This window comes from Bos taurus, chromosome 27 (assembly GCF_002263795.3).
Source record: "Bos taurus isolate L1 Dominette 01449 registration number 42190680 breed Hereford chromosome 27, ARS-UCD2.0, whole genome shotgun sequence".
NCBI classification, from domain to species: Eukaryota; Metazoa; Chordata; class Mammalia; order Artiodactyla; family Bovidae; genus Bos; species Bos taurus.
In genome coordinates, this window is record NC_037354.1 from 11,432,258 (window position 1) to 11,455,212 (window position 22,955).

General features: G+C 37.2%; 1 non-coding gene and 1 pseudogene across 1 annotated transcript; both read right to left on the reverse strand.

The window, feature by feature from the left end:
- LOC107131904 (dnaJ homolog subfamily A member 1-like) overlaps positions 1-22,955 on the reverse strand; it is a 160,555-nt pseudogene that overhangs the window by 100,694 nt on the left and 36,906 nt on the right.
- On the reverse strand, positions 8,426-8,497 carry TRNAS-ACU (transfer RNA serine (anticodon ACU)). Its single transcript has one exon. It is a non-coding gene; the product is annotated as a tRNA-Ser (tRNA).

Consider the following 22,955-nt stretch of genomic DNA (forward strand, 5'->3'; position numbering starts at 1 on the left):
AAGTCATGTATGGATGTGAGAGTTGGATCATAACGAAAGCTGAGCACCGAAGAATTGATGCTTTTGAACTGTGGTGTTGAAGAAGACTCCTGAGAATCCCTTGGACTGCAAGGAGATCCAACCAGTCCATCCTAAAGGAAATCAGTCCTAGATATTCATTGGATGGACTGATGCTGAAGCTGAAGTTCCAGTACTTTGGCCACCTGATGTAAAGAAGTGACTTATCAGAAAAGACACTGATGCTGGGAAAGATTGAAGGCAGGAGGAGAAGGGGATGACAGAGGATGAGATGGTTGGATGCCATCACTGACTTGATGGATGTGAGTTTGAGCAAGCTCCAGGAGTTGGTGATCGCCGGAGAAGTCTGGCGTGCTGCAGTTCATGAGGTCAGAAAGAATCAGACTCAACTGAGGGACTGAACTGAACTGAAATGAGGCAGAACCAGGATCCTGTCCTAAGGCCGCGCTATTGTTCTTGGCTACTCCTCCCTTGTTTTGCATCCTCTCTCTTCCCTAATTAGCAACTGTTTGAATCTGTCTTTCAGGACTCAGGGAAGGTCATGGAGGCTAGAATCTGTTCCCTACAAACAGTGATTGGGGGACACGGACACAGAAACACTTCTGTGCCCATGAGCCGCACAGGATCCTGCTCGGTTTCAGTACAGGACACCAAAGACAGGTATTGATAAAAGGGGGAGAAGACTGAATAGTGTACCTTTCGTCCTCGAGGGAGAAAATAATCATACTCAAGCAATTTTATAGCAGTGAGGAGGTAATGACTTTGTGATATGAAAATGCCCACAGTAAGGATAGTGAAAACCAAAATCAACTGAGAAAATATTACTCCAGAGAAACTAGCCTGTTGCTTTGGGATTGAAGTATCAATACTTCGGAGGGTTGTCTGACACTTGTAGCTTTGTATCATTCTGGCAGAAAAACCTAAGTGTGGAGTGTAATGTTGCCCTACCACAGGCAATTTTCAAGAAGGGATTTTGCTATGAACTTGCGAAGATGTTGTCAACAACTTTTATTCAGTGAAAATGCAAATGCTATCTATATACATTACAAGCGTGAAATACATCTTTTACATAAAATTAATTTCATAGTCTCTTTATACACATGTTTTTCTATTATAAGCATTTGAATATTTTGCAACATTTTATTTCCCAGTGGTTGCTGAACAACTGTAGAATTAATGTTTTACCAACCACATTCTCAAACAGATGTTTTGAAAGGATGATTTTAATCAAGAAAAATCCTTTTAAAAAAGTCTCTAGTTTTTTTTAGCAGAATGACTAATAGCCTTGTTGTGCAGAGACTTGACCTGAGTTCAAATCCTGGGTTCAACCTTTACAATTCACTTAACTTCTCTGAGGTTTAATTTTACTTACCTGTAAGTGAATATATCAATAAGCTACTTCAAAAAGCTGCTATGAGATATAAATGAGATATATAAATGCATATAGCCTAGTATAAAATAGACATTCAGTAAATGTCAGACATGGTTTATAGTAAGATAAGGCCAGCTATTAGTCACTTGCTTTGTGTTCCTGCTTTTCAGTTAATATTTAATTATTAAGCAGAAGTATGAGGTGACTCATTGGAAATTAATTCATCCTCCCATCTCACTAAATTCTGTCATTTGCTTACACACATGTGAGCAATTAAATGGTTTTAGGAGCAACAGAGTGATTTAGTGTAAATGTGGAAGTTTTAAAAATTTTCAAGGAGAGACCAGGTAATAATAGGAAGGCTTGGTGTGGAAACTAATGTTTCCTCTGAGTGTTGATTATTAAAATAACTTCTTAACAAAACCTGTGGACAGTCTTTTCCTGGATAGCTTCTGCCTTTGTGGTTTGCCTCCAAAATTCAAACTCTTTCAGATGTTTCTGTTTTACACAGTGCTTTGAGACTTTTCCAACTTTTTCTGTGTACGATACTTTAAGATGATCTCCCCTGCTGCTGCTGCTGCTGCTAAGTGGCTTCAGTCGTGTCCGACTCTGTGTGACCCCATAGACAGCAGCCCACTAGGCTCCTCTGTGCCTTGGATTCTCCAGGCAAGAACACTGGAGTGGGTTGCCATTTCCTTCTCCAGTGCATGAAAGTGAAAAGTGAAAGGGAAGTCGCTCAGGCGTGCCTGACTCTTAGCGACCCCATGGACTGCAGCCTACCAGGCTCCTCCATCCATGGGATTTTCCAGGAAGAGTACTGGAGTGGGGTGCCAAATATACACTGTGGCTTCCTTTAATTTTTGTTCTAAGAATTTCTCCTCCTCTTTGCTTCTCAACCTGCCTAAGAGCTACTCATTCTTCAGGACTTTATTCAAATTGGAATGGTCCTCCCTCTTCTAGCAATGATTAATACCTGCATACAGCATGAATCTATATAATCTTTAAGAAGGATCTTCCAGTGTTCACTCATACGGTTATCTTTTATCTAATCATATAACATTATATACATTCAGAATGCCTGACACAGTTTCTATGGACCCCATGAGCTGTAGCCTACCAGGCTCCTATGTCCATGGGATTCTCCAGGCAAGAATTTTGGAGTGGGTTGCCATGCCTTCCTCCAGGGGATCTTCCCTGATATATGAAGTGAGGGTAAAAAGTTGTTTTTTTCTTAAACATTGATTGCAAATTTTCAGAGAAATTAAAGGGAAAATACCTTGTTTTTATAAGCAATTCAGAATCATATCTAGCAGTGGATCCTTGATTAACACCATGAAAATCTTTGACCCCCTTTTTTTTTTTTTAGGTATTAGAAATGTTTCCTACTTACAAGTATTTATTGAGGAGGATAAAAAAATGTGTTTTCCCTCTTGTTTGCATTTATAATTAGACTCTGAAAGACAGGTTTTTTTCACTAGATTCATTATACCTTATTTGAAAAAGACAGTTGCAGTGCCATCTGGCTTGGAAAACTGAGAACAATTTAGTTGTTGATTTTAGAAGTGAAAAATATCAATGTCACCTTTTGAAAATAAAGGTTTGAAATGTAAATAATCACTGAAAATATAATAGTAAAGTAAAAATCAGGAAATTTCAGATTTGTGACCTAGATTTTATTTTACCTTTGAAACAGACAGTTCCCAAGGAAGTCAATCTGATGTGTTGAATCTATGATCGGACCAGAAGGCTTTGGTTTTTGACCTATTCAGGTGTCCAGAATGATAGTATTTAGTTTACTGTTGCCGTCACAACCAGAATCTACCTCTTTCTCTCTGTCAATTTCCTACTGCTTTTTACATTTTATCTAGTTGACCTGCATATTTCTATAAAGTATATCAAGCATTTTTTGAAAACTATAAAGCATAAATAAACATACAGTACACCTGAGAGATAAATAATAGGTAAATAACCTAGGAGAGGCAGACAGATAGGAATGACGGCACCCGCTGCAGTTTACGAGATTTATTAGACAAGGTTATCCAGGAGTGGTGTTTGCTCTTGCAGCCGGCCTTATAGTAATGATACTTGGAACTGTTGATACATCTTCTATTTGTATTTTTTAAGATCCCATATCATCATTCAAGAACGTTTAAAAAATATTAATGGCAACAGCAAAGTAGCAATGCCGAAGGCATATACCCTGTTGCAAAAGTGTCTGACTTAAAAATATGAGTAGTATCAATAATGTTAGGACACCAGAGGAGCTGCTCCATGGCCTTTTAAATCCTACTTTGGTAAGGACTACCGTTGCTATAATGAATTCAGGTATGTGTATTCCAGTTTTCTTCTGTCAGCACTTTTTTGTTACATATATAAATTCATAGTGCACTGTGAGTGTGTATAGTTTTTGATGACTGCCCAAAGAAGCAGAGAATATACTTGAAGACAGGCTTAATTTTTTAAAGAACCTCTGAGATGTCAGAAACAAATATTGAGTTTCACAGAGTTAGTAATTACAAAATAAGAATAGCATAAATATATAATATATAAGAATCTAATATTTTAATTTGCTGTTCTCTATAAGCTCAAGAATATGACTGTATATTTAAGGTTGTTGGAGCAATGAAAATTATTGACTTGGCCTAGAAAACTAGATAGATTGATCTATAACACATGTAAACATACATATTCATGTTTTCAGACTTCTAAAAATAGTTTGAAGTTTTATTATCCCAATTTCCTTATTTTATCCATTATTAAAAATAATAATTATGATTTGAAATGCTACATACTTTAAAATATTATCTATTAATATGGTTCAAGCGTTAATAAGTCAAAATTATGAAATGGCTATAAATGGTCCCTGAGAAAAGGTGAAGAAGATAGTTCAGAATGAAAGAAGGTTAGCATTTTATTTCTTTGTTATTTATTTGTGCATGCTTAATTTTTATGGAATTAATAGTAACAGGGATGATATAAATTCCCCAAAGTCTTATTTACAGGAGACAATTGCCATGTCTTTACTTCATAATGTTGCCAACCATGTATTTGGTTGAAGGCGTATTGAATGGAGCTAAATTCCACAACAGAAATTGCAGTGACTACAAGTCACTTCTTTCTTGGTTGGGATGATTTGCATTCTCTTTGCTGCACTTCCAGCTTGCAAATCTAATTGTTGTAATCTTCTTTTGCTAAGTCACTTCAGTTGTGTCTGACTCTGTGCGACCCCATAGATGGCAGCCCACCAGGCTCCCCCATCCCTGGGATTCTCCAGGCAAGAACACTGGAGTGGGTTGCCATTGCCTTCTCCAATGCATGAAAGTGAAAAGTGAAAGTGAAGTTGCTCAGTCGTGTCCAACTCCTGGCGACCCCATGGACTGCAGCCCACCAGGCTCCTCCATCCATGGGATTTTCCAGGCAAGAGTTCTGGAGTGGGGTGCCATTGCCTTCTGGTTGCCCACAGGAAAAGTCTGAATTTCTTAGTTTGCTTAACATATCCATAAAAATTAGTTCTTACAGACACCCAAGTAATGTTTTTTTCTAGAGTGTCTCCTGTCCACTGTGTATTCCAGTCTAACATCCTTTTATTTCAACCCAATAAATGTGTCACACTGTCCTTCACTTCCAGACACTTGCATATGCCCTTCTCTCCTGGGAGTCATTTCACTTCTACCCATATGTCTTTTCTTCACCTGGCTCTTACCTGCTCATCATTGAGGCATCATCAATGCAGTCTCCCCTTCCCCGCAAAAACCTCATTTCCTACAATGCTTCAGTTTTCTTACCATGCACTGATGGGATTGTAAGATGCTGGTCTGAGTTACCTACAGTAAAGTGGTAAAGCCTCTCAGTCAGTGAGTGTATTTGGCACACTGTCTACCTCTCAGTCCCCAACAGATTGCCTGGAACATAGTGCACACTTAGCAGTAAATATTTGAATAAATAAACTACCACATCTGGAAAGATGCATAACTATATAATTGGCAAATACATTCCAGGAGACAGTGTGGGACAGGGACCCTGGGATGCTGTCGTCCATGGGGTCTCAAAGACTTGAACACGACTTAGTGACTGAACAACAACTAGGCAATTTTAGGTAGTTATTAATTCCTTTACTACACCAAACACTGATTCTTTCCATACTATTTTTAAGTAAAATTGATTGTTTCTGGCCCATTGGTCATTGTTAAATGTTTGATCACCTGGCCCCTTGGTGAATGGAAAGGAAGAATGCATACAAGGTTAGAAGTTTTAAATTTCTTAGAGATATCTGGAAAATTATATAATCTAAGTTACATAAGCTAACTTAATGTATGTTTAAGTTGAATTGCAGAGAATTAACAAAGATTGTTAAACATTACATAGCCAAGTGCAAAAACTAGAACAAAAAAGCTATTTGGCATTTTAGCAGATACATATTTTTCATAGTCCAAATGCAGTCATTCATCTACTGTCTTCAAAGGTTAATATGTTTGTATCTATGAAGGAAAAAAGAATCCCATGCGGTTCCAAGTAAAACTGGATCTTTTAATGTTCTAAATCCTCCAGTGGATATTGGATTATTCGTGTGTGGTTTACAGAGGTTGGTCTTTGAGGGAAACCTGTCACCTAATAGGCACTCAGCAGCTCCAGCCACTACAGGAGGTCTTTGTCTTAGTTTAATAGTTTAATTTTAGAAAGTCTTGGAAATGCTCCATGAAGAGCAAAACAGCAACAGGAAAAAAAATAGTTTAACAAGGATGAGCTATGACTAGAGTTGCGGTTTTGGGAATAATACATTAGGTTTGTAATCAATTATGGATGAAATGTCTGGTCCATATTTTTCCACATCATCTACCAGCCGCGCATCCCTCATGCCAGAGCCGATTATGGAAGTAGCACCTCTTCTGTCATAACTGCCTGGACCCAGAAGGATATGATACCTGCAGAACAGCAATTAGCATCAGAAACCAGTCATCTTTAGCCTGTGTTTTCTAGAGTTCATCTAGAAAAAAAAAATAATCCTCCAATTGAGTCTGTATGTGTGTGTGCACACGTACACATGCTGGTATTTATTTGTAGTCTGTTGAATTGGAAACCTGACATTTTCTGCTTGTGTCTGAATGCAGAACAAATCAGTCTAGTTAAACCCCTGAAAATAAGAATGTGACATCCCAGTGACACACAGGAAAACAATTAGATTTGAAGTATTTCTTAATGTTAGCAATCCATATTAGCATATCTAAATTGGCTGATTACCTAGTGCAAACCTACTGTTGTTGTTATAAAGGTTACTGAAATTTTACGCTCAAACAATCAAGAAATCGTGGTGAAAAAATAATGGTAACAATAAAAAATGAACCTTTCCAGAGCTAATTTTATATACCAAAATTTTTAACACTGCTTGAGCTAATATTTTCATTAATGTAACTGATAAGTATCTAAGGTATTACCCCTAAAATGCAATTTGGATTTATAAAATAATATATACTTCTTTCAGCTTGTATAGGACTCAAAGGGAAGAAACATATATAATTCAAATATTCAACAATCCTGGTTTAGGCAGTCATGCAGCATTTGCACATTCTGTGCCTGTGGAAACATTACAGAGACTTATTCCTTGTTGATTCTAAAATGTACACCAAAAAAGTAGCAAAGTTCAAGACAACCTTTCTTTGCCATGGCTTTAATACTGGAATATTTCATAATCACTCTTTCTTTTTGTGACAACTAGATGCTTTTCACTTTCATGCATTGGAAAGGAAATGGCAACCCACTCTGGTATTCTTGCCTGGAGAATCCCAGGGACAGGGGAGCCTGGTGGGCTGCCGTCTATGGGGTTGCACAGAGTCGGACACGACTGAAGCAACTTAGCAGCAGATGCATTTGTTACCACTGATAAGGGTAAATATAAAATACGAAAATAGGTGTTGAAAAAATTATAACCGGCAAAACATGACCCTCAAATCGTGTGGAACTTCTTAACCTGTAGACTATTCAAAATAGTCTACAGGTTAGACAACATGAAAATCCCCATTCTCCAAGAACCTACTATCTGGATGAGGGCAGATAAGAGACAACATGTTTTACTGAAGCTTGTGTCGCCTGTGTGTTCTGAAGTCACAGCAGCTAACTTTGGCAGAAATTCCAATGCAGCACAGGTGACTTCTGGTTAGGAGTCAGGGAAAAGTTCATGAGTGGAGAGGTTTCTCCTGTACCAGGCTTTTTATTTATAATAGTTCCTGCATTTTCTTCATTTTACCTTCTGCATAAGCCTCCCTTGGAAAAGCTCTAACAACCGGTGCTTCTAATAGATATTCTATTACCTTATCTGGAGGCTCCTCTATGACCATGTGAATACCAAGAAAAAAAAAAAAAAAAAGACCATGTTTTGCTCATCTTTGTGTCCAATCCTGAGCCTGGCATGCCAACATGCAATGGATACTTACATTGTTTATTTAAATCTTTAACAATATGTGCTGTTCTGAATAATTTTTGTTTATACGAGATTTATCTCTGTCAATGCTACCTGTTCTTCAATATTATTAAGGCAATGGCTGAGCCTAACAGCACTTAAAACTTCATTCTTTGTATATTGTATTTGAAAATAGAGCTCTCACTGAGCATTTCTGTGATAAAAAAAACAAATGACTATTTTTCTTTACTGGATTTAATAAGTTAGTATAATCAAAACCCATTAAAACCAGCTTTCCGTAAATTCAAAGAAGGTACTCTTTGACAACTGTTTTCATACGATAGGCTGAAGTGTCTTTTAACCTTCACTGGCTGTAAGCAGAAACATAATTAGTAGGCACTTGCTATTTTAATGATGAAATGAAAAATAAGTATTTCATTTATGGTATAGTTATTATCCCTCCGTTGTCTTTATGGCACAAGTCATCATGCAGGAATATTGTGAAGTGAAGAAAGTGAAGTCACTCAGTCATGTCCAACTCTTTGAGACCCCATGGACTGTAGCCCACCAGGATCCTCCATCCATGGGATTTTCCAGGCAAGGATACTGGAGTGAGTTGCCATTTCCTTCTCCAGGAGATCTTCCCAACCCAGGGATTGAACCTGGGTCTCCTGCATAGTAGGCAGACACTTTACCGTCTGAGCCACCAGGGAAATCAGGGATATTGTAGCATAGACTAAATATGAGAACAGGTATGAAGAACTAGAATCCAAATTACCCAGTTTGGGTTTCATTTGCCACATAGTTTAAATATTAGTTTCTGATGGCTGCTGTAACAAAATAACTGCAACTAATGGCTTATAACACCTCAGATTTATTATCTTATAGTTCTCAAGACCACAAGTCCAAGATGATAGGGAGAGCTGATTTTCTCATGGAGACTCCAGGGAAGAATTCATTTCTGTGCCGTTTCTAGCATCTATAGGATTGACCAAAAGGCTCCTTCAGGTTTTTCCATATGGTATAACAGAAAAATCCAAATGAACTTCTGGCCACCCCAGAGATGCTGCCTTTGTTTCTTGGCTCCTGGTCCCACAGCTCCCCTCCCTCTTCTGCTTCAGTGTCACTGCTGGCCTGACTCTTGGCTTCCTCGTCTCTGCTACAAGGACCCTTGTGATTACTCTAGACGTCCTGGATAGGCACAGCATAATCTTCCTGTCTGAAAACACAAAGTTAAAACACCATCTGCAGGGTCTCTGTTGTTACGTAAGGAAACCTACCACCAGGTTTCATGAAGTAGATTGTGAACTTTTTTGAAGTGTCACTATTAATTTAGAAAAGATTTCTCCCAAATGAAAGCAATTTAAATACCTCTTCTATTAACCCTTGGTCTATGAGGCCTTCTCAGGGTGGGGAAACCAGGGGTAAAGGAGATAGGTGGTACTGGTCTCATTTGCATCTGGAAAATCCATAGCTATTGAGATTGTTCCTTTTCATTTGGAATAGAAGGATAAAGTATACTCTAATTAGACCTTTGTATAGTTATCTTTGCTCTCACATGTTAAACTCCTTTTGGAACAAATACCCAGATTACTTTAGAAAGTTTTTGTAAAGTCAGACTTAAATAGTGATTGTCAGGTCTTGATTTTGCTTTTCTCTTGCAGCTGCCAGAAGTTGTCATGAACACATATGTTTCTTAAAACTGATTTGACTTGAAAGAGAATACATAATGTAAAACTTATAGCAGTAACTCTTGAAAACCTAAAATTTTTATTTTTCTTGAAATGATTTTTTGCTTGGTCAATATCAGTAAATTTCTTAATTATTAATATTTATGTTCAACATATGATTTAATAAACTTTTATATACTTATATTCAAGCTGTTTGAGGATGTGAGTTTCTCTTTCCTTTATGCGCATCCTTTTTTAGTTGATTATTTTCATAAGATTGGAAATCATGTATTTTTAATACTGTAGTATAAAGTCTTCCTCTTAAAAGGATATTTTTCTGACACTTAAACTCTATGTTTTGAATCCCAACCCAGGGATTGAACCCAGGTCTCCCGCATTGCAGGCAGATTCTTTACCGGCTGAGCCACAAAAGAAGCCCAAGAATACTGGCGTCGGTGGCCTAGGGGATCTTCCTGACACAGGAATCCAACCAGGGTCTCCTGCATTGCAGGTGGATTCTTTACTGAGTTATCAGGGAAACCCTTGAATCAAAGAAGGAAGCTTAAAATCATAAATACCCTGTTCAGTGTGCTGAGTCATGTCTGACTTTGTGACTCTCTGGCTTGTAGCCTACCAAGCTCCTCTGTCGGTGGAATTCTCCAGGCAATTATTGTCCAGGCAAGAATAATGGAGTGGGTTTCCATGCTCTCCTCCAGGAAATATTCCTAACCCATGGATTGAACCTGTGTCTCTTACGTCTCCTGCATTGGTGGACAGATTCTTTATCACAAGTACCACCTGGGAAGCTCAGTAACTACCCTGTGTGTTTGTTAGTCATGTCTGACTCTTTGCAACCTCATGGACTGTAGTTCACCAGGCTCCTCTGTCCATGGAATTCTCCAGGCAAGAATACTGGAGTGGGTTGCCATTTCTTTCTCCAGGGGATTTTCCTGACCCAGGGATCAAACCTGGGTCTCTCACATTGCAGGCAGATTCTTTACCATCTGAGCCACCAGGGAAGCCTGATAAATACCCTACTTGTCTTTAACTTCAGGATATAAATAGAAAGTATCGTACTGTTTATTTGGTTTATAGATAACTTGAACAGTTTTATAATAGTTCAAAATGTTATAGCTTCACTTTATAATCATTTACCTTCCTGATAATCAAGCTACTTTCTAGAGTGTTTTATGATCTACAGTAAAAACTTTTGAGGGACAAATGCCCTACATGTTTTCAAACTAAGATTTAGTTAACATTACAAATGTTGAAAATACATGTTCCATTTAATGACTAGTGTCATTAAATATACAACATTTCTCTCAAAGCTTGAAAGTGTCAAATACACTTTGGGGAATGTTCATGTGATGTGATTATTTTGTGCTAGAAATACAGAAATGGCATTATCAAAGAAAAGTGAGTTTTGAGAAATACCTTGTATTTACCTTAATCAAAATGTGAGATGCTTTCCAATTGATCCTTGTAAATGGTTTCTATGACATTAGCCATGATGGTCATTAATTTATAGCCCAGTGTATATTTGGATCCTTTCTGTTTTTCAGAACTAAAGAAATGGTGTTGGCTAGTTTTCTGCTTTATGAGCCTCTGCAAGAACAAATGTGCTCATAAAATGCACATTAAAAGTTCTTCAATTATGTTCCTACTTCCTTTAGCACCCCAGCCTCTTAATAAGTTTTTTTCAGGTGTTTCTGCTCCATATTCATTTAATTTCTTCAACTTTTCTCATAAGCTTTCATCATGATTTAAATGAAATCCTGTTACAAATTACAGCAGAATTGTAACCAAGTTCATTCACTGAGTCCTTATAGGAGCTTATTTCACTATATGGGAAGAAAAATAATTTGCATGTAATATCTTCACTTTTTTCAGTTTTAAGAAAACCATTGAAATTTCATACACACATTTATATACAGGTATATTTAACAAATATACACAAATATTTTAATCACAAAGGAAGATTCCCAAGATTATCCAGTCCAACCCTCTTTTTATATATTGCTCAAGCTAGGTAGTCATGTAGCTGAAGTGAGATGAGAGCAGGTACAGCACTAGGATTCTGATCTCTTTACTCCAGGTTAAGTCCATCATCTGGTCAATTATCCTGCCTTCTTGACAACATGTACAGTGAGCAATATAAAGCCTGACTGCACAGGATACACCTGGGCTGGGGGCCCCATTGACTCTTTCTGGTACAGAATTTGACACCCCATCAAGTTCCTGCTGCAGCTGTCATCATGACCTGTCACTTGCCTGACACTTTGATAGCATATGCCTCACACAGTATGAGTCCAGGCAGAATGTGATTTTAATTATATGTGTGCGTGTGTGTATCGTCTTCTTTATCATTGCTAGATGACGCACAAGTGATGGATACAATAATGAATATGTATCAAATTGATTATGGCCATAGTCCCTTGTGTTTGGTCATGTCTTCATGCTTGTTTATTTCTTTTTAAATGTCTGATCATTTCATCATTTGGATTTGGGTTATTGAGCTTGTTTTCTCCCAGTGTTGGAATTTTTTCACCAGTGTCCTTTTTACCTTTTGCCTTCTTGAAGGATTTTGTTCTTTAATATGGTTTGGTATTTTTTTTTCCTTGCTTTGTTTTATAGTCACCTTTTTTGAGTTTCTTGCTTTATGTTACATATATGAATTTAAAGCTATAGTTTCAATATTTACTTATTGAGCAAAATTGTTTTTATTTTTATTAGGTAATAAGTGTTCATTGATTCATGAGCACTGCAACTGAAACTAATAAAATAGCTCAAGTTTGGTATATTGTAATATTTGAAATCAACCAGAGATGGGGTTTAAATGTCATCTGTCACATGGTTACCACTATATGATGTTGAAAAAATGACTTAGATTCTTGTAATTTAAATTTTCTTCTCTGTACAATGGAAATAATAGCAAGTAACTTAAAAGGAATATTGTGGAAATTACTGAGACATTCCTTGATAAGACTCTGGAATGCATAATATCCTTACTGGAGAGTGGCTAATTTTCATTCACTAGTTTGAAAATATGATTTATTAAACAAAATGGGAGATGATCTGAAAAGTCAGATACTGGTTAATAAGCTTAAAGGCCCAGGCCAAGTGAAAATTTCTTTAAAAAATGATGTAAGCCCCTCTTCCCAAAATTTCCAAAATAATTTTCTTTCCCAGAAACCTTCAATCTTTTCTCAAAGGGAAGAACAGCCGTTTGGACTTGGCCTCATCCCTTTAATTAGCATATATCTTACTGGGTCTCAGGTTCTTCTCCATAGATTCCGAAGAGATGCTAAATGTTTATTTGTGAAATTTGTGAGATCTTCAAAAAAATAACAACCATTATTTTAAGGCTTTCTGGTTCTCATATCCTGATTGTAAAATATTGAAAACATTATCACTTGTGTATGTTGTTTATTTACTTGTGAATTTGTTTAGGACTCACCTTGCCCCTAATATAAGTTGCATGAGGACAGAGGTATTGCAGATTTTATCAACCACACTGCCTCCAGTGGCTAGGAAGATGCATAGCACACTATAGACGCTTCGTTAGTATATACCGGATGAGTGGGTGGATGGATGCACTTCAAACATTAGATATTCAGTTACAGAGATTTTAAAGACTAGTTTTCAGGCATTAATCTTTCTTCAATAATTTAAGTAAAACAAGATTTTCCAAACCCAAAACAATTCTTGAGATTTTGTTTTCAACACATTGTTAGTCATGAGTTTATATATCTTCAATAAAATATGAAGTTTGTTAAATATAAGCAGAGAACTTAGCCCAGTTACTAACTACTGAATAAATATTAAATATTAGTCATCAGTTAGTTTACTAAGAAACTTAAAATCATCAGATCTTGAAATAAGTTTTTTCAATTTTTTGGTAGTCTACAAAAACGAGGAGAATTTTTTTTTTTTTATCATTAACAAGGTAAATAGCTAAGAACTGTCTTAAATTTCATGTGTATCTAATATTTGACTCCCTGGAGAGCTTTGCTTTTAAGATGTGGCAGAAGATATTTCAGCTTGGTTATTAAGGATGATTAGGGTTCCTTCTTGTTTTGCAAAATACAGCATTATTAGATAATTTTTATAACCATAGCCATCAATAATGATGAGTTTGGATGGATCCAGAGTGAGTTAATTTAAATGACAGTAGAATTGCACTTATCATCTTGCTATAAATGAGTTACAAATATTCATTCTGAGCTTGAACATGTTACCTTTTAAACTGCCCATTGTACAACACAATAGAAATTAAACTGAAATAATTAATACTTTAAAAAATGTTAAAACGAGTTACTGCCATCTGTTTTCATCAGGGATGTTAATGTACATGAAATGCATCTTATTATAAAGTAGGAACAGCTGGCAATAGAGTGGTAATTTCTTTGACTGTAACTTTTTAAATAAAGATTACCTGGACACAATGATTTATTGCAATTATAGCTAGAGTGGTAATTACACAACTGATAAATGTGTTGGAAATAATGGCCTGTAAACAAATTTCCAATTTTATTTGTAGTTATTTTACAGTTTTTATGTATATAATTCAGTTGATCACTTTAAATAAAATTTAAATGGATTAACCTGAAATATATATTTAAAAGAAAAATTCTTCACTCACTCTGAAATCTTTAGAGGAATGATTGTAACTTTAAGCTATAAATAATACTGTGCATGTTTCAGATAGCTTCAGTGATGTTTGAAGTAAAAACTCAATTTTTAAATTCACCCAAGGTATCTTTTTGGAACTTACATTTTTGCAATGCCTCATGAATGGATCATTATGGAAAAATTTGAGAGTGCCATTAAAAATGTGTCCTCTACATTAAAATGAAATAAAATTTCCTACCAACACATTAGATGGTGTTATTTTGCAGTTTAATATTAACTACATTAGAGTATAAGATTCTTCAATGACCTTGTTAAAAATAACGAAAATGTGAACATTATTTTTAAATGAAAATATTATTTAATCATTTTAAAAGCTACATCTTTGGACATAGTTATAATCATTTTCATTGAGAAAGAGATTTATTGTTCCTTTTATGTCATTCTCATTAACTTGTATAAGGCACGCTTATATTACTTAAGTAAAATATAACAAGATTCTTCCCCTTTCACAAATGTAATTTACAGAAGAGCAGAAGATAAGCCAGTCCTCGGTATTACCCTGAAATGAATCATCATTGATAACTGTGCTTCTTCCTCTCTGCTTAGCTTTTTATCTTTTCTCTTCATAATGTACTTGTGGATGATGAGTAATTTGAAATGGATTCCATTCTAACAATTATACAAACTGCTCCACTCCTATTTCCTGACAAGCTAGATTTAGACTGGAAGGAGTGCAAGAATAGCACAGAATAAGAACTCCTTCTCAAGCAGAGTGTGAATGTTAGGAAAGAACCTGTTTGCTGATGTTGGCTGGATAGTAATTTGGGGAGACGGGGAAAGAATAAAGGCCTGGCAGTAAGTGGTGTTGCACGTCATTCATGCAGGGCAGAGCCCTCATTCACATGCAGACGCTGGGAAGCAAAGTAAAATGTCTGTGGAGCAGAGCAGAGTAGCACACAAACAGTAACTTATCATCTCATTAATGCTGTTAATATTTTAATTACTCTTGGTAATGTTTATCGTAACTCTCCAAACTACCTTTCTTCTACTGCCGAAGAAGTTTGCCAGTTGACTTTGGCAATGAAGACACTGAGCTGGAGGCGTCACAGAGTGGCGATTGGAGATTCAGATAGGGCTGCATCAGATTCACCTCTCTTGCTGCTTTGTTTGTGTAATTTCATCTGTGTGTTCACTAAGGGTTTATTGACAGACACTGTTCTAGGTGACTTGGATGCAAATATAGTGAAAGAATCTTGTCTATTCGAGTCCAACGTGTACAACACTCATTGCAACCATCCAGTAAGGGCTTTAGTAGTCAACATGTACGTGACAGTAAGGAAACTCAGCAGGGAGTGCTTTATTGCCTGGAGAGATCAGTCAAATCCATTTGGACTCCTTTGGGCTTGCAGTAGATGTTCAGCCTTTGCATGAAGGGAGAAGATGTTCCTAGCTGAGTAAGCATTTATGGGTAAAGACAGGATGAGAGAGAGTAGGGCTTGTTCAGGAACTCGAGTGACTGGAGAGTAAGTGACAAAGGAAATGTATTTACTTTTCTATTTCCCTGCTTTTAAATATTTATTTTTTTATCTCTTTAATTATTTACCACCTATGCTGCTGCTGCTGCTGCTAAGTCGCTTCAATCGTGTCCGACTCTGTGTGACCCCATAGATGGCAGCCCATCAGGCTCCCCCATCCCTGGGATTCTCCAGGCAAGAACACTGGAGTGGGTTGCCATTTCCTTCTCCAACGCAGGAAAGTGAAAAGTGAAAGTGAAGTCGCTTAGTCGTGTCCGATTCCTAGCGACCCATGGACTGCAGCCCACCAGGCTCCTCCGTCCATGGGATTTTCCAGGCAAGAGTACTGGAGTAGGGTGACCACCTATGCAGTTGATCTGTAACTAGCCCTGTTAGTGATTTGGGTATCGTTCATGCATTGTGTGCTGGGAAAGCTGGATCCTTTGACACTGAATGGTAGTACTACCTCAAGGATTTTAAGTTGTCTATGATAGTATTCTACCATTGAAAAAATAGAATGGTTACTTCCTGTCAGGGATATTAATTATATAATAAAAAAAGACGGAAATATTGGGAAAACATTTATAATTAAAATTTTAAGAGTGATCTTTGCATTCTGCTTTTATAAGTAACCTTCAATTTATTTATAGATTTCCTTGTTGCAGAGTTCATTGAGGTAAGCACTAATTTCTAAAGGTACAGTTTATTTAGTCTTAGCAAATTTACAAATGATAATCCTGTCAGCAGTTCAGAGGGAAAAAATAGATATCGTGAGACAAGGCAATTGTGTAATCCTCAGGCTTCCCCAGAAAAATACTGCCATGATGCTGTGGTAGCAGAGAACTTAATTTCTAACAGCTTTGATCTTGTATTTGTTACTGCATGTACAGTAGCAGTGTGATTGTTTGGAGTCATTACGGGCCTGATTTTCTATTGATTTTCCACCCGTATTGGGTATATGTTGAAAAATCTAAGGCTACTTTGATGTTGCTGGAGAGCCATGTGCAAATGGCATGTTTCTTGCATTGATCACAATGCGGAATTGACTCTTACCATCTTAAAAAAATACTCAAAATATTCAATCAGAGAAATAAGATGTATTGTTTATGAAGAAGGTTGTACAGAGAGCTTCAGTGTTTCTAGGATGAAGGTATGCTTCCAAAAGAGATATCACATACATAAATATTGATATTTAATACTCAAAAGGTTGCCTGTGCTCTCTAGTAGAAACAGATTGTAGTGATGCTTCGTGTGTTTGTCTTGTCCTTAAATGGAAAGTGTAGACTGGAAAGTTTATGATGGAAGAAGTGAGAGATCTGGAGGTTTAGATACTGGGCTTAAGAGCAGAAGTTTAGAAACTACAGCCTATAGGCCAAGTGTGGTCACTTCTTTTTTCTCTATGGCTTGCAATTTTTTTTTTTTTTTTACATTCAGTTCAGTTCAGTCGCTCAGTCATGTCTGACTCTATGCAACCCCATGAATCTCAGCACGCCAGGCCACCCTGTCCATCACCATCTCCTGGAGTTCATTCAGATTCACGTCCATCTAGTCAGTGATGCCATTCAGCCATCTCATCCTCTGTCATCCCCATTTCATCCTGCCCCCAATCCCTCCCAGCATCAGGGTCTTTTCCAATGAGTCAATACTTTGCATGAGGTGGCCAAAGTTTTGGAGTTTCAACTTCAGCATCAGTCCTTCCAATGAACACCCAGGACTGATCTCCTTTAGGATGGACTGGTTGGATCTTCTTGCAATCTAAGGGACTCTCAATTTTGAAAGGTTAAAAAATAGTTTGTTACCAGTGCAAATGATTTAAAATTGCCAATTGACATTTCAGTGACCATAGCTAAAATTGTATTGAAACAGCCTCACTTCATTTATTCACATGTGGTCTGTGGCTGCCTTTGTTTGAAAAGCAGAGATAAGTAGTTGTGACAGACAGTCAAGGCTGAAAATTCTCAAATATTTATTATATGGTTTTTTACAGAAAGTTTGCCAACCTCTGGGCTTCCCTGATGGCTCAAACAGCAAAGAGTCTTCTTACAAACCCGGGTTCAATGCCTGGGTTCAGAAGATCCCCTGGAGAAGGGAATGACTACCCACTCCAGTATTCGTGCCTGGAGAATTCAGTGAACAGAGGACCCTGGTGGGCTACAATCCAAGGGATCTCAGGGTTGGAAAAGACTGAGTGACTAACCCTTTCACACTTGGCAACTTCTGATTTAAGAATCAAGACACTGGAATTCCCTACCAATCCAAAGGTTAAGAGTCTGTGCTCTTATTGCTGAGGGTGTGTGTTCAATCCCTAAACATGGGGAATTAAGATCTGGCAATCCAGGTGGTCAATATTATATATATATATATATATTTATATATATATATAAACACACACACTATATATCATATATATAATATGATATGATATGATATATATATATATATAATGTAGAATATCTTGTAGTTAAAAAAAAAGAACTACACACAATGATACTCAAGAGTATCAAGAGAGTTCAGAACACTAAGTTATTTGTGTAAGTTCCTTTAGGTTTCAGTTAAATTGCAGAAAACCGTATCTGAAAGCAAAGATAGAAGATTTTCTTTCACTTCTCTTGTTAAAAACTGAATATGTATGTTTTTTGAGCCTGAGAGTCCGTAGTTGATAGAAACAGGCAGGTACATGCAAATGGGTGAGCCCAGCATATGGATTTTTCAGTGACTGGGTTGTTGGGATTCAGCACAAGGAGAAGTCATCTACAGTGAGCAGATGGCCAGCATCAGCAGCAGTAAGAAGAGATGGGTACAGCTGCAGGCATCACCTCTCCCCCACTGTTACTATACGGAAAGTCAAGTAGCATGTACTTCAGAAATCAGAGTTGCAATTCACAACTCTGTAGTAGGTGTTATATCCTTTATAGACAGATAAAAAAATAAAATAGGTTAAGCTCTAAATAACAGAACTAAATCTTAGGATAATAGACCCACTTTAACTCCAACTGAATTGCAATATACTTGTCATACTGGGAGGAAAAAAAAAATGTTCTCAACACTGAACACAAAACTGAGAGAAAAAGCCCCAAAGAAAACCACTGGACAGTGTATAATTTCAGGGTCTGCTAACTAAACTCAAATAGCTGAATGAGTCAGTGAAAGTCGCTCAGTTGTGTCTGATTCTTTATGACCCCATGGACTATACAGTCCATGGAGTTCTCCAGGCCAGAATACTGGAGTGGGTAGGCTTTCCCTTCTCCAAGGGATCTTCCCAACCTAGGATTGAACCCAGGTCTCCAGGCAGGCAGATTCTTTATCAGTTGAGCCACAAGGGAAGCCCCAAATAGGTGAGAGTAATGTAAATATGTAAGAATGTTAGTCTCATGGAATCTACTTACTGTATTCAGAATATTCAGTTATATTTAGGTAAGGTGATTGGGGGAAAAAAAACACACATCATAATAGATATAAATAGAGCCTTTGTTTTCTCAGAGAACCAAATTATATTTTTCCTAAGGTTTTCTTCTATGCAAAATATAAATAGAAAATTTACTCTTTCATAGGAAATTTATAGATTCTCAGTCTTTGAAAAATTTTCTAGGAAAGGTATTTATTGGTTCCATTTTACTTTTTCCATAAGCCCCATCCTTCCCTCAATGGGCACAGGGAATTGATACAAAAGATCCTCCCAGTTTACTTACAATAGTTTGCCCTGGAAAATGGCACCCTGCTTTAAAAAAAAAACAAACACTCTTTTCTTCTTCACTTTTCCCATTCAGGATCTACTTAAATACCATTTTCTGATGGCTGGGTATCCAGTGTTCAGTCGTGTCCAACTCTTTGCAACCCCATGAATCACAGCACGCCAGACCTCCCTGTCTATCACCAACTCCCAGAGTTCACCCAGACTCACGTCCATTGAGTCGGTGATGCCATCCAGCCATCTCATCCTCTGTCGTCCCCTTTTCCTCCTGCCCCCAATCCCTCCCAGCATCAGAGTCTTTTCCAATGAGTCAACTCTTCTCATGAGGTGGCCAAAGTACTGGAGTTTCAACTTTAACATCATTCCTTCCAAAGAAATCCCAGGGCTGATCTCCTTCAGAATGGACTGGTTGGATCTCCTTGCAGTCCAAGGGACTCTCAAGAGTCTTCTCCAACGCCACAGTTCAAAAGCATCAATTCTTCAGTGCTCAGCTTTCTTCACAGCCCAACCCTCACATCCATACATGACCACTGGAAAAACCATAGCCTTGACTAGATGGACCTTTGTTGGCAAAGTAATGTCTCTGCTTTTGAATATGCTATCTAGGTTGGTCATAACTTTCCTTCCAAGGAGTAAGCGTCTTTTAATTTCATGGCTGCAATCACTATCTGCAGTAATTTTGGAGCCCAGAAAAATAAAGTCTGACAGTTTGTGTTTTTTTGTAATGTACTCTCCCTCCTTTCTCATCCATGCTCTTCTAAGCTCAAGTACGTCGTGTATTTATGCCTCTCTTCGCTGTCACTGCTGAAGAAGATCACTCAGTGGGACTTGCCCTGCTTTCTTCTCCAGACCTGAGACTCTGTCACCTTCCTGTTGGTAACCTGGGCTCTCAAGACAGCTGCGTTAGCATTGCTTAGGGCTGCCTGCATTTCCAAGAATGGTCAGCAATACAAAGAAAGCGAATGTGAAAATGTTAAGGAGGTTCCACTTTGGCTAAGTGTTCTTTAAATAAGTGGTGCCCTATCATTATCAAATTAAATACCAAGTGAGGGTTTTACATGGCATATTTTGAGCATTTCTCTGTTGTTTCATCTTGTCCTTCAGCAAAGTTTTGTTCAGCCTGAAACAGATGCAAAGGTATCAGGAGGCAGGGATGTTTCCAGCATAATTTTGTAAGGAGGCTTTCTGGAGGTTCTCTGAAAGCACTATGAGAAGAGCAGTTCATGAGCACGCATGATGCTTCTTTCTCTTTTCACTTGTATGTTTTTAAAAGCTATTTTCTGTTTTTCCTGACAGACCTTAGTGCTGGCTTCAGGATAGGAGGTACATGCAGTGGATTATGCTGTTTTTTAAATTATTCATGTAGAACAAGGTCATATGATATAAGCTTGTTCCTTGGAATGTATAAAACTGGATTACTAACTATCCATCTTTATGCTTTGGAGAATTAATTTCATTTTACTAATAGTGCTTGTATTTCTATTTGAATTTAATTTATCCTCTTTAAGTTTCTGTTCACAAATTTTCTTTGATCATCAATAGTTTTTATACCTCAGACATGTCTATAAATGTTCCTTTAGTAGGGTTAAATTATTTTGTTAAGCCCTCTCAATTATTTTAACCTGAATTTTTTTCCCTGTCGATTTTATTAATACCAAATACATTCATTTGATATACATAAATATATTATTCATGTATACATTCTAGGTTAATACCACTTTTCCCCAGTGTTTTAAATATATATATATATATACACACACATATATATATATTTAAATGTAAACACTCTGAATTCAATTAAACTTTAGATATTTTCAGATGTTTCCAATGTTTTCTTGCCTCTGTGATTATTGCTGAGCAGCCTAGCCAGTACAATGTCTTTCTCTTTCAAAGTTCTACCACTTAACATAATTAACTATCACAGAGATGGCTTAGAGAGCATTCTTTACATTGAATGTTTTCATTTACAGTGTGAATTTAGGTCTCAAATCTATGTTGGGGTCAGCTTAGGTTTATCACTTCTCGTAGAAGCTTTCTTTATTTTTTAAAAATAAATTATGGACAAGGTCAACACCAGGTTTCTCGACACTGGTACTAATGACAGATGGATGATTTGTTGTGGGTCAGAACTCTCCTGAGCTTAAAAATATTGAGCAGGATCCCTGACTCCTACCCACTAGATACCAATAGCACACTAGCATCTCCCGTTAGTTTTCACAACCAAAAATGTCTGGAGACACTGCCATCTGGCTGTTTGGGGGTGAGGAAAATACGGTCTCAGTGGAAAACCATTGATTAAGGCCAAAACCAACATGTTTCCAGGGGCTCTTCTTTGCAGGCGATGTGTATGTGTGTACTTTTTCTAATTAATATTTTTCTTTTTGCTCTTTTTTTTTTTTTTTGGTCATACTGCAAAAAGGAAACCTACCTATTTTGTGTCTATCGTGAAAATCTGTTTAAATGTAACAACATTAAAAAATTCCAATAATTTGCTGTATAGAATCCCAAATAATTAAAAGAGAAAAATCACTGTTTAAGAGATGAAATACTTCAGTAAGTTATCTCATGGTTTGAAGAAGTATTTGTAGAGTATCTGTTATGTAGCTGGTATTAATATTCTTAGACAAGTTTATAAATTATTAAATACATTGGTATTAATACTACTAATAGTCAATCATATTGTCAGTGTTGTAACAGTAAAATGCTTATTAGAACTCTGTAAGCAGATATATGTACAGGATGATTGTAAATAAATGAAGAATAAACTCAGCTACACATCTGAAGACCCTAACCATCTATTACATACCTGCCTGGTAATGCCAGATACACAGAAGTAAAGCAAAGTTCCTAAAAAGATGACAGTAATCATACAAAACCAACATACGCTTACTATCAAAAATATCCCTATATAGTTTAGGTCAAACACAGAGGAATACATGAATATATACAGCACTCAAGCCATGGAATTAATGAATATGATTTTGAAAACCTTTGTTTCAGAATTCCTTTGGACCATAAGATTTCTACAGAGAAGAGTTGAGACACAGTCAAGATTTTTTACTAAAAACATCTTATGCAATAAGGAGAACTAAATTTGGAGTTCTTCGTGTTTGTCTCTAGTGTAGCAAACATATTGTTAATTCTGCCTCCCAGATACCATCTCCTGTCACTCTGGGTCACACAGCCTCCATTTCCTTTGCATAGCTGTCCCCTGCTGGCTGTGTCCCTCACTGACAACACATAAGTGCCTAAGAGAAGCTGACCACTTCCGGCTACAGGGGCGGGGCCTGGAGATGAAACCTGGTCAATTTGCTCAAGAGTGGGCATATCACCTGAAATGGTCCAGTCAGAGTGAAGCTCAGGAATTGTCTACTGTTTGTGGAAGAGACCCTTACACTGATATTTTGTGATTATGAGAAGAGGGTGTCCCAACAATGCAGGCAGCACTAAGTGTATTAATTAGGACAGTGTCTGATGATTCAAGTAGCCCATTAGCAGAAGGAAGTGTTTCCCACCCCTTATTTTGGGCTGTGTGGGTGAGCATTGCCTTGCTACAAGCAAACACCACACTAGGCTGGAATGCCACTGTTACTAATATTGTTGTGATTGAAAATCTGTGTAGGAGAGAAATAAAGGATTGTTGCTGTTTATTTGCTAAGTCATA